At 27.6% G+C, this 13,253-nt stretch overlaps 1 protein-coding gene across 3 annotated transcripts in view; it reads right to left on the bottom strand.

Annotated features, from left to right (window-relative positions):
* Window positions 1-13,253, bottom strand: part of LOC133168929 (WD repeat domain phosphoinositide-interacting protein 4-like) — a 187,193-nt gene that overhangs the window by 123,913 nt on the left and 50,027 nt on the right. The window lies entirely within an intron of this gene.

Genomic DNA, 13,253 nt, shown 5'->3' on the forward strand with positions numbered 1-13,253 from the left:
AGTAGACGTTTAAAATAGGTTTATTTTTAGATCTAAAATAGGTTGATATATAGACCTAAAATAGACGATTTATAGACCAGAAATAGACGTCTAAAATAGGTTGATTTTTAGATCTAAAATAGGTTGATATATAGACCTAAAATAGACGCCTAAATTAGGTTGAATTATAGACCCTTAGGTTGATTTATAGACCTAAAGTAGACGTTTAAAATAGGTTTATTTTTAGATCTAAAATAGGTTGATATATAGACCTAAAATAGACGATTTATAAACCAGAAATAGACGTCTAAAATAGGTTGATTTTTAGATCTAAAATAGGTTGATATATAGACCTAAAATAGACGCCTAAATTAGGTTGATTTATAGACCTAAAGTAGACGTTTAAAATAGATCTAAAATAGGTTGATTTATAGACCAAAAATAGACGTCTAAAATAGGTTGATTTTTAAACCAAAAATAGACGTCTGAAAAAGGTTGATTTTTAAACCAAAAATAGACGTCTAAAAAAGGTTGATTTTAAAACAAAAAATAGACGTCTAAAATAGGTTGATTTTTAAACCAAAAATAGACGTCTAAAATAGGTTGATTTTTAAACCAAATCTAGACGTCTAAAATAGGTTGATTTTTAAACCAGAAATAGACGTCTAAAATAGGTTGATTTTTAGATCTAAAATAGGTTGATATATAGACCTAAAATGGACACCTAAATTAGGTTGATTTATAGACCCTTAGGTTGATTTATAGACCTAAAGTAGACGTTTAAAATAGGTTTATTTATAGATCTAAAATAGGTTGATTTATAGACCAGAAATACACGTCTAAAATAGGTTGATTTTTTTAGATCTAAAATAGGTTGATATATAGACCTAAAATAGACCCCTAGATTGGGTTGATTTATAGACCTAACGTAGACGTTTAAAATAGGTTTATTTATAGATCTAAAATAGGTTGATTAATAGACCAGAAATAGACGTCTAAAATAGGTTGATTTTTAGATCTAAAATAGGTTGATATATAGACCTAAAATAGACGCCTAAATTAGGTTGATTTATAGACCCTTAGGTTCATTTATAGACCTAAAGTAGACGTTTAAAATAGGTTTAATTATAGATCTAAAATAGACCAGAAATAGACGTCTAAAATAGGTTGATTTTTAGATCTAAAATAGGTTGATATATAGACGTAAAATAGACGCCTAAATTAGGTTGATTTATAGACCCTTAGGTTGATTTATAGACCTAAAGTAGACGTTTAAAATAGATCTAAAATAGGTTGATTTATAGACCAGAAATAGATGTCTAAAATAGGTTGATTTTTAGATCTAAAATAGGTTGATATATAGACCTAAAATAGACGCCTAAATTAGGTTGATTTATAGACCCTTAGGTTGATTTATAGACCTAAAGTAGACGTTTAAAATAGGTTTATTTATAGATCTAAAATAGGTTGATTTATAGACCAGAAATAGACGTCTAAAATAGGTTGATTTTTAGATCTAAAATAGGTTGATATATAGACCTAAAATAGACGCCTAAATTAGGTTGATTTATAGACCCTTAGGTTGATTTATAGACCTAAAGTAGACGTTTAAAATAGGTTTAATTATAGATCTCAAATAGACCAGAAATAGACGTCTAAAATAGGTTGATTTTTAGATCTAAAATAGGTTGATATATAGACCTAAAATAGACGATTTATAGACCAGAAATAGACGTCTAAAATAGGTTGATTTTTAGATCTAAAATAGGTTGATATATAGACCTAAAATAGACGCCTAAATTAGGTTGATTTATAGACCCTTAGGTTGATTTATAGACCTAAAGTAGACGTTTAAAATAGGTTTATTTTTAGATCTAAAATAGGTTGATATATAGACCTAAAATAGACGATTTATAGACCAGAAATAGACGTCTAAAATAGGTTGATTTTTAGATCTAAAATAGGTTGATATATAGACCTAAAATAGACGCCTAAATTAGGTTGAATTATAGACCCTTAGGTTGATTTATAGACCTAAAGTAGACGTTTAAAATAGGTTTATTTTTAGATCTAAAATAGGTTGATATATAGACCTAAAATAGACGATTTATAAACCAGAAATAGACGTCTAAAATAGGTTGATTTTTAGATCTAAAATAGGTTGATATATAGACCTAAAATAGACGCCTAAATTAGGTTGATTTATAGACCTAAAGTAGACGTTTAAAATAGATCTAAAATAGGTTGATTTATAGACCAAAAATAGACGTCTGAAAAAGGTTGATTTTTAAACCAAAAATAGACGTCTGAAAAAGGTTGATTTTTAAACCAAAAATAGACGTCTAAAATAGGTTGATTTTTTTTTAACCAAAAATAGACGTCTAAAATAGGTTGATTTTTAAACCAAATCTAGACGTCTAAAATAGGTTGATTTTTAAACCAGAAATAGACGTCTAAAATAGGTTGATTTTTAGATCTAAAATAGGTTGATATATAGACCTAAAATGGACACCTAAATTAGGTTGATTTATAGACCCTTAGGTTGATTTATAGACCTAAAGTAGACGTTTAAAATAGGTTTATTTATAGATCTAAAATAGGTTGATTTATAGACCAGAAATATACGTCTAAAATAGGTTGATTTTTTTAGATCTAAAATAGGTTGATATATAGACCTAAAATAGACCCCTAGATTAGGTTGATTTATAGACCCTTGGGTTGATTTATAGACCTAACGTAGACGTTTAAAATAGGTTTATTTATAGATCTAAAATAGGTTGATTAATAGACCAGAAATAGACGTCTAAAATAGGTTGATTTTTAGATCTAAAATAGGTTGATATATAGACCTAAAATAGACGCCTAAATTAGGTTGATTTATAGACCCTTAGGTTGATTTATAGACCTAAAGTAGACGTTTAAAATAGGTTTAATTATAGATCTAAAATAGACCAGAAATAGACGTCTGAAATAGGTTGATTTTTAGATCTAAAATAGGTTGATATATAGACCTAAAATAGGTTGATTTATAGACCAGAAATAGACGTCTAAAATAGGTTGATTTTTAGATCTAAAATAGGTTGATATATAGACCTAAAATAGACGCCTAAATTAGGTTGATTTATAGACCCTTAGGTTGATTTATAGACCTAAAGTAGACGTTTAAAATAGGTTTAATTATAAATCTCAAATAGACCAGAAATAGACGTCTAAAATAGGTTTATTTTTAGATCTAAAATAGGTTGATATATAGACCTAAAATAGACGATTTATAGACCAGAAATAGACGTCTAAAATAGGTTGATTTTTTAGATCTAAAATAGGTTGATATATAGACCTAAAATAGACGCCTAGATTAGGTTGATTTATAGACCCTTAGGTTGATTTATAGACCTAACGTAGACGTTTAAAATAGGTTTATTTATAGATCTAAAATAGGTTGATTTATAGACCAGAAATAGACGTCTAAAATAGGTTGATTTTTAGATCTAAAATAGGTTGATATATAGACCTAAAATAGACGCCTAAATTAGGTTGATTTATAGACCCTTAGGTTGATTTATAGACCTAAAGTAGACGTTTAAAATAGATCTAAAATAGGTTGATTTATAGACCAGAAATAGACGTCTAAAATAGGTTGATTTTTAGATCTAAAATAGGTTGATATATAGACCTAAAATAGACACCTAAGTTAGGTTGATTTATAGACCCTTAGGTTGATTTATAGACCTAAAGTAGACGTTTAAAATAGATCTAAAATAGGTTGATTTATAGACAAGAAATAGACGTCTAAAATAGGTTGATTTTTAAACCAAAAATAGACGTCTAAAAAAGGTTTATTTTTAACCTAAAATAGGTTGATTTTTAGACCAAAAATAGACGTCTAAAAAAGGTTGATTTTTAAACCAAAAATAGACGTCTAAAATAGGTTGATTTTTAAACCAAAAATAGACGTCTAAAATAGGTTAATTTTTAAACCAGAAATAGACGTCTAGAATAGATTGATTTTTAGATCTAAAATAGGTTGATATATAGACCTAAAATAGGTTGATTTATAGACCAGAAATAGACGTCTAAAATAGGTTGATTTTTAGATATAAAATAGGTTGATATATAGACCTAAAATAGACGCCTAAATTAGGTTGATTTATAGACCCTTAGGTTGATTTATAGACCTATAATAGACGTTTAAAATAGGTTTATTTATAGATCTAAAATAGGTTGATTTATAGACCAGAAATAGACGTCTAAAATAGGTTGATTTTTTAGATTTAAAATAGGTTGATATATAGACCTAAAATAGACGCCTATATTAGGTTGATTTATAGACCCTTAGGTTGATTTATAGACCTAACGTAGACGTTTAAAATAGGTTTATTTATAGATCTAAAATAGGTTGATTTATAGACCAGAAATAGACGTCTAAAATAGGATGATTTTTAGATCTAAAATAGGTTGATATATAGACCTAAAATAGACGCCTAAATTAGGTTGATTTATAGACCCTTAGGTTGATTTATAGACCCTAAAGTAGACGTTTAAAATAGGTTTATTTATAGATCTAAAATAGACCAGAAATAGACGTCTAAAATAGGTTGATTTTTAGATCTAAAATAGGTTGATATATAGACGTAATATAGACGCCTAAATTAGGTTGATTTATAGACCCTTAGGTTGATTTATAGACCTAAAGTAGACGTTTAAAATAGATCTAAAATAGGTTGATTTATAGACCAGAAATAGACGTCTAAAATAGGTTGATTTTTAGATCTAAAATAGGTTGATATATAGACCTTAAATAGACGCCTAAATTAGGTTGATTTATAGACCCTTAGGTTGATTTATAGACCTAAAGTAGACGTTTAAAATAGGTTTATTTATAGATCTAAAATAGGTTGATTTATAGACCAGAAATAGACGTCTAAAATAGGTTGATTTTTAGATCTAAAATAGGTTGATATATAGACCTAAAATAGACGCCTAAATTAGGTTGATTTATAGACCCTTAGGTTGATTTATAGACCTAAAGTAGACATTTAAAATAGGTTTATTTTTAGATCTAAAATAGGTTGATATATAGATCTAAAATAGACGATTTATAAACCAGAAATAGACGTCTAAAATAGGTTGATTTTTAGATCTAAAATAGGTTGATATATAGACCTAAAATAGACGCCTAAATTAGGTTGATTTATAGACCCTTAGGTTGATTTATAGACCTAAAGTAGACGTTTAAAATAGGTTTATTTTTAGATCTAAAATAGGTTGATATATAGACCTAAAATAGACGATTTATAAACCAGAAATAGACGTCTAAAATAGGTTGATTTTTAGATCTAAAATAGGTTGATATATAGACCTAAAATAGACGCCTAAATTAGGTTGATTTATAGACCTAAAGTAGACGTTTAAAATAGATCTAAAATAGGTTGATTTATAGACCAGAAATAGACGTCTAAAATAGGTTGATTTTTAGATCTAAAATAGGTTGATATATAGACCTAAAATAGACGCCTAAATTAGGTTGATTTATAGACCCTTAGGTTGATTTATAGACCTAAAGTAGACGTTTAAAATAGGTTTAATTATAGATCTCAAATAGACCAGAAATAGACGTCTAAAATAGGTTTATTTTTAGATCTAAAATAGGTTGATATATAGACCTAAAATAGACGATTTATAGACCAGAAATAGACGTCTAAAATAGGTTGATTTTTTAGATCTAAAATAGGTTGATATATAGACCTAAAATAGACCCCTAGATTAGGTTGATTTATAGACCCTTAGGTTGATTTATAGACCTAACGTAGACGTTTAAAATAGGTTTATTTATAGATCTAAAATAGGTTTATTTTTAGATCTAAAATAGGTTGATATATAGACCTAAAATAGACGCCTAAATTAGGTTGATTTATAGACCATTAGGTTGATTTATAGACCTAAAGTAGACGTTTAAAATAGGTTTATTTTTAGATCTAAAATAGGTTGATATATAGACCTAAAGTAGACGTTTAAAATAGGTTTATTTTTAGATCTAAAATAGGTTGATATATAGACCTAAAATAGACGATTTATAGACCAGAAATAGACGTCTAAAATAGGTTGATTTTTAGATCTAAAATAGGTTGATATATAGACCTAAAATAGACGCCTAAATTAGGTTGATTTATAGACCCTTAGGTTGATTTATAGACCTAAAGTAGACGTTTAAAATAGGTTTATTTATAGATCTAAAATAGACCAGAAATAGACGTCTAAAATAGGTTGATTTTTAGATCTAAAATAGGTTGATATATAGACCTAAAATAGACGCCTAAATTAGGTTGATTTATAGACCCTTAGGTTGATTTATAGACCTAAAGTAGACGTTTAAAATAGGTTTAATTATAGATCTCAAATAGACCAGAAATAGACGTCTAAAATAGGTTGATTTTTAGATCTAAAATAGGTTGATATATAGACCTAAAATAGACGATTTATAGACCAGAAATAGACGTCTAAAATAGGTTGATTTTTAGATCTAAAATAGGTTGATATATAGACCTAAAATAGACGCCTCAATTAGGTTGATTTATAGACCCTTAGGTTGATTTATAGACCTAAAGTAGACGTTTAAAATAGGTTTATTTTTAGATCTAAAATAGGTTGATATATAGACCTAAAATAGACGATTTATAGACCAGAAATAGACATCTAAAATAGGTTGATTTTTAGATCTAAAATAGGTTGATATATAGACCTAAAATAGACGCCTAAATTAGGTTGAATTATAGACCCTTAGGTTGATTTACAGACCTAAAGTAGACGTTTAAAATAGGTTTATTTTTAGATCTAAAATAGGTTGATATATAGACCTAAAATAGACGATTTATAAACCAGAAATAGACGTCTAAAATAGGTTGATTTTTAGATCTAAAATAGGTTGATATATAGACCTGAAATAGACGCCTAAATTAGGTTGATTTATAGACCTAAAGTAGACGTTCAAAATAGATCTAAAATAGGTTGATTTATAGACCAGAAATAGACGTCTAAAATAGGTTGATTTTTAGATCTAAAATAGGTTGATATATAGACCTAAAATAGACGCCTAAATTAGGTTGATTTATAGACCCTTAGGTTGATTTATAGACCTAAAGTAGACGTTTAAAATAGGTTTAATTATAGATCTCAAATAGATGTCTAAAATAGGTTTATTTTTAGATCTAAAATAGGTTGATATATAGACCTAAAATAGACGATTTATAGACCAGAAATAGACGTCTAAAATAGGTTGATTTTTTAGATCTAAAATAGGTTGATATATAGACCTAAAATAGACGCCTAGATTAGGTTGATTTATAGACCCTTAGGTTGATTTATAGACCTAACGTAGACGTTTAAAATAGGTTTATTTATAGATCTAAAATAGGTTGATTTATAGACCAGAAATAGATGTCTAAAATAGGTTGATTTTTAGATCTAAAATAGGTTGATATATAGACCTAAAATAGACGCCTAAATTAGGTTGATTTATAGACCCTTAGGTTGATGTATAGACCTAAAGTAGACGTTTAAAATAGATCTAAAATAGGTTGATTTATAGACCAGAAATAGACGTCTAAAATAGGTTGATTTTTAGATCTAAAATAGGTTGATATATAGACCTAAAATAGACGCCTAAGTTAGGTTGATTTATAGACCTAAAGTAGACGTTTAAAATAGCTTTAATTATAGATCTCAAATAGACCAGAAATAGACGTCTAAAATAGGTTGATTTTTAAATCTAAAATAGGTTGATATATAGACCTAAAATAGACGATCTATAGACCAGAAATAGACGTCTAAAATAGGTTGATTTTTAGATCTAAAATAGGTTGATATATAGACCTAAAATACATGCCTAAATTAGGTTGATTTATAGACCCTTAGGTTGATTTATAGGCCTAAAGTAGACGTTTAAAATAGGTTGATTTTTAGATCTAAAATAGGTTGATATATAGACCTAAAATAGACGATTTATAGACCAGAAATAGACGTCTAATATAGGTTGATTTTTAGATCTAAAATAGGTTGATATATAGACCTAAAATAGACGCCTAAATTAGGTTGATTTATAGACCCAAAGTAGACGTTTAAAATAGATCTAAAATAGGTTGATTTATAGACCAGAAATAGACGTCTAAAATAGGTTGATTTTCAGATCTAAAATAGGTTGATATATAGACCTAAAATAGACGCCTAAATTAGGTTGATTTATAGACCCTTAGGTTGATTTATAGACCTAAAGTAGACGTTTAAAATAGATCTAAAATAGGTTGATTTATAGACCAGAAATAGACGTCTAAAATAGGTTGATTTTTTAGATCTAAAATAGGTTGATATATAGACCTAAAATAGACACCTAGATTAGGTTGATTTATAGACCCTTAGGTTGATTTATAGACCTAACGTAGACGTTTAAAATAGGTTTATTTATAGATCTAAAATAGGTTGATTTATAGACCAGAAATAGACGTCTAAAATAGGATGATTTTTAGATCTAAAATAGGTTGATATATAGACCTAAAATAGACGCCTAAATTAGGTTGATTTATAGACCCTTAGGTTGATTTATAGACCTAAAGTAGACGTTTAAAACAGATCTAAAATAGGTTGATTTATAGACCAGAAATAGACGTCTAAAATAGGTTGATTTTTAGATCTAAAATAGGTTGATATATAGACCTAAAATAGACGCCTAAATTAGGTTGATTTATAGACCCTTAGGTTGATTTATAGACCTAAAGTAGACGTTTAAAATAGATCTAAAATAGGTTGATTTATAGACCAGAAATAGACGTCTAAAATAGGTTGATATATAGACCTAAAATAGACGCCTAAATTAGGTTGATTTATAGACCCTTAGGTTGATTTATAGACCTAAAGTAGACGTTTAAAATAGGTTTATTTATAGATCTAAAATAGACCAGAAATAGACGTCTAAAATAGGTTGATTTTTAGATCTAAAATAGGTTGATATATAGACCTAAAATAGACGCCTAAATTAGGTTGATTTATAGACCCTTAGGTTGATTTATAGACCTAAAGTAGACGTTTAAAATAGATCTAAAATAGGTTGATTTATAGACCAGAAATAGACGTCTAAAATAGGTTGATTTTTAGATCTAAAATAGGTTGATATATAGACCTAAAATAGACGCCTAAATTAGGTTGATTCATAGACCCTTAGGTTGATTAATAGACCTAAAGTAGACGTTTAAAATAGGTTTAATTATAGATCTAAAATAGACCAGAAATAGACGTCTAAAATAGGTTGATTTTTAGATCTAAAATAGGTTGATATATAGACCTAAAATGGACACCTAAATTAGGTTGATTTATAGACCCTTAGGTTGATTTATAGACCTAAAGTAGACGTTTAAAATAGGTTTATTTATAGATCTAAAATAGGTTGATTTTATAGATTTAAAATAGGTTGATATATAGACCTAAAATAGACGCCTATATTAGGTTGATTTATAGACCCTTAGGTTGATTTATAGACCTAACGTAGACGTTTAAAATAGGTTTATTTATAGATCTAAAATAGGTTGATTAATAGACCAGAAATAGACGTCTAAAATAGGTTGATTTTTAGATCTAAAATAGGTTGATATATAGACCTAAAATAGACGCCTAAATTAGGTTGATTTATAGACCCTTAGGTTGATTTATAGACCTAAAGTAGACGTTTAAAATAGGTTTAATTATAGATCTAAAATAGACCAGAAATAGACGTCTAAAATAGGTTGATTTTTAGATCTAAAATAGGTTGATATATAGACGTAAAATAGACGCCTAAATTAGGTTGATTTATAGACCCTTAGGTTGATTTATGGACCTAAAGTAGACGTTTAAAATAGATCTAAAATAGGTTGATTTATAGACCAGAAATAGACGTCTAAAATAGGTTGATTTTTAGATCTAAAATAGGTTGATATATAGACCTAAAATAGACGCCTAAATTAGGTTGATTTATAGACCCTTAGGTTCATTTATAGACCTAAAGTAGACGTTTAAAATAGGTTTAATTATAGATCTAAAATAGACCAGAAATAGACGTCTAAAATAGGTTGATTTTTAGATCTAAAATAGGTTGATATATAGACGTAAAATAGACGCCTAAATTAGGTTGATTTATAGACCCTTAGGTTGATTTATAGACCTAAAGTAGACGTTTAAAATAGATCTAAAATAGGTTGATTTATAGACCAGAAATAGACGTCTAAAATAGGTTGATTTTTAGATCTAAAATAGGTTGATATATAGACCTAAAATAGACGCCTAAATTAGGTTGATTTATAGACCCTTAGGTTGATTTATAGACCTAAAGTAGACGTTTAAAATAGGTTTATTTATAGATCTAAAATAGGTTGATTTATAGACCAGAAATAGACGTCTAAAATAGGTTGATTTTTAGATCTAAAATAGGTTGATATATAGACCTAAAATAGACGCCTAAATTAGGTTGATTTATAGACCCTTAGGTTGATTTATAGACCTAAAGTAGACATTTAAAATAGGTTTAATTATAGATCTCAAATAGACCAGAAATAGACGTCTAAAATAGGTTGATTTTTAGATCTAAAATAGGTTGATATATAGACCTAAAATAGACGATTTATAGACCAGAAACAGACGTCTAAAATAGGTTGATTTTTAGATCTAAAATAGGTTGATATATAGACCTAAAATAGACGCCTAAATTAGGTTGATTTATAGACCCTTAGGTTGATTTATAGACCTAAAGTAGACGTTTAAAATAGGTTTATTTTTAGATCTAAAATAGGTTGATATATAGACCTAAAATAGACGATTTATAGACCAGAAATAGACGTCTAAAATAGGTTGATTTTTAGATCTAAAATAGGTTGATATATAGACCTAAAATAGACGTCTAAATTAGGTTGAATTATAGACCCTTAGGTTGATTTATAGACCTAAAGTAGACGTTTAAAATAGGTTTATTTTTAGATCTAAAATAGGTTGATATATAGACCTAAAATAGACGATTTATAAACCAGAAATAGACGTCTAAAATAGGTTGATTTTTAGATCTAAAATAGGTTGATAAATAGACCTAAAATAGACGCCTAAATTAGGTTGATTTATAGACCTAAAGTAGACGTTTAAAATAGATCTAAAATAGGTTGATTTATAGACCAAAAATAGACGTCTGAAAAAGGTTGATTTTTAAACCAAAAATAGACGTCTGAAAAAGGTTGATTTTTAAACCAAAAATAGACGTCTAAAATAGGTTGATTTTTTTTTAACCAAAAATAGACGTCTAAAATAGGTTGATTTTTAAACCAAATCTAGACGTCTAAAATAGGTTGATTTTTAAACCAGAAATAGACGTCTAAAATAGGTTGATTTTTATATCTAAAATAGGTTGATATATAGACCTAAAATGGACACCTAAATTAGGTTGATTTATAGACCCTTAGGTTGATTTATAGACCTAACGTAGACGTTTAAAATAGGTTTATTTATAGATCTAAAATAGGTTGATTTATAGACCAGAAATAGACGTCTATAATAGGTTGATTTTTAGATCTAAAATAGGTTGATATATAGACCTAAAATAAACGCCTAAATTAGGTTGATTTATAGACCCTTAGGTTGATTTATAGACCTAAAGTAGACGTTTAAAATAGATCTAAAATAGGTTGATTTATAGACCAGAAATAGACGTCTAAAATAGGTTGATTTTCAGATCTAAAATAGGTTGATATATAGACCTAAAATAGACGCCTAAGTTAGGTTGATTTATAGACCCTTAGGTTGATTTATAGACCTAAAGTAGACGTTTAAAATAGGTTTAATTATAGATCTCAAATAGACCAGAAATAGACGTCTAAAATAGGTTTATTTTTAAATCTAAAATAGGTTGATATATAGACCTAAAATAGACGATTTATAGACCAGAAATAGACGTCTAAAATAGGTTGATTTTTTTAGATCTAAAATAGGTTGATATATAGACCTAAAATAGACGCCTAGATTAGGTTGATTTATAGACCCTTAGGTTGATTTATAGACCTAACGTAGACGTTTAAAATAGGTTTATTTATAGATCTAAAATAGGTTGATTTATAGACCAGAAATAGACGTCTATAATAGGTTGATTTTTAGATCTAAAATAGGTTGATATATAGACCTAAAATAAACGCCTAAATTAGGTTGATTTATAGACCTAAAGTAGACGTTTAAAATAGATCTAAAATAGGTTGATTTATAGACCAGAAATAGACGTCTAAAATAGGTTGATTTTTAGATCTAAAATAGGTTGATATATAGACCTAAAATAGACGATTTATAGACCAGAAATAGACGTCTAAAATAGGTTGATTTTTAGATCTAAAATAGGTCGATATATAGACCTAAAATAGACGCCTAAATTAGGTTGATTTATAGACCCTTAGGTTGATTTATAGATCTAAAGTAGACGTTTAAAATAGATCTAAAATAGGTTGATTTATAGACCAGAAATAGACGTCTAAAATAGGTTGATTTTTAGATCTAAAATAGGTTGATATATAGACCTAAAATAGACGCCTAAATTAGGTTGATTTATAGACACTTAGGTTGATTTATAGACCTAAAGTAGACGTTTAAAATAGGTTGATTTTTAGATCTAAAATAGGTTGATATATAGACCTAAAATAGACGCGTAATTAGGTTGATTTATAGACCCTTAGGTTGATTTATAGACCTAAAGTAGACGTTTAAAATAGATCTAAAATAGGTTGATTTATAGACCAGAAATAGACGTCTAAAATAGGTTGATTTTTTAGATCTAAATTAGGTTGATATATAGACCTAAAATAGAACCCTAGATTAGGTTGATTTATAGACCCTTAGGTTGATTTATAGACCTAACGTAGACGTTTAAAATAGGTTTATTTATAGATCTAAAATAGGTTGATTTATAGACCAGAAATAGACGTCTAAAATAGGTTGATTTTTAGATCTAAAATAGGTTGATATATAGACCTAAAATAGACGCCTAAATTAGGTTGATTTATAGACCCTTAGGTTGATTTATAGACCTAAAGTAGACGTTTAAAATAGATCTAAAATAGGTTGATTTATAGACCAGAAATAGATGTCTAAAATAGGTTGATTTTTAGATCTAAAATAGGTTGATATATAGACCTAAAATAGACGCCTAAATTAGGTTGATTTATAGACCCTTAGGTTGATTTATAGACCTAAAGTAGACGTTTAAAATAGATCTAAAATAGGTTGAT

Source organism: Syngnathus typhle, linkage group LG16 (genome assembly GCF_033458585.1).
Source record: "Syngnathus typhle isolate RoL2023-S1 ecotype Sweden linkage group LG16, RoL_Styp_1.0, whole genome shotgun sequence".
NCBI lineage: Eukaryota > Metazoa > Chordata > Actinopteri > Syngnathiformes > Syngnathidae > Syngnathus > Syngnathus typhle.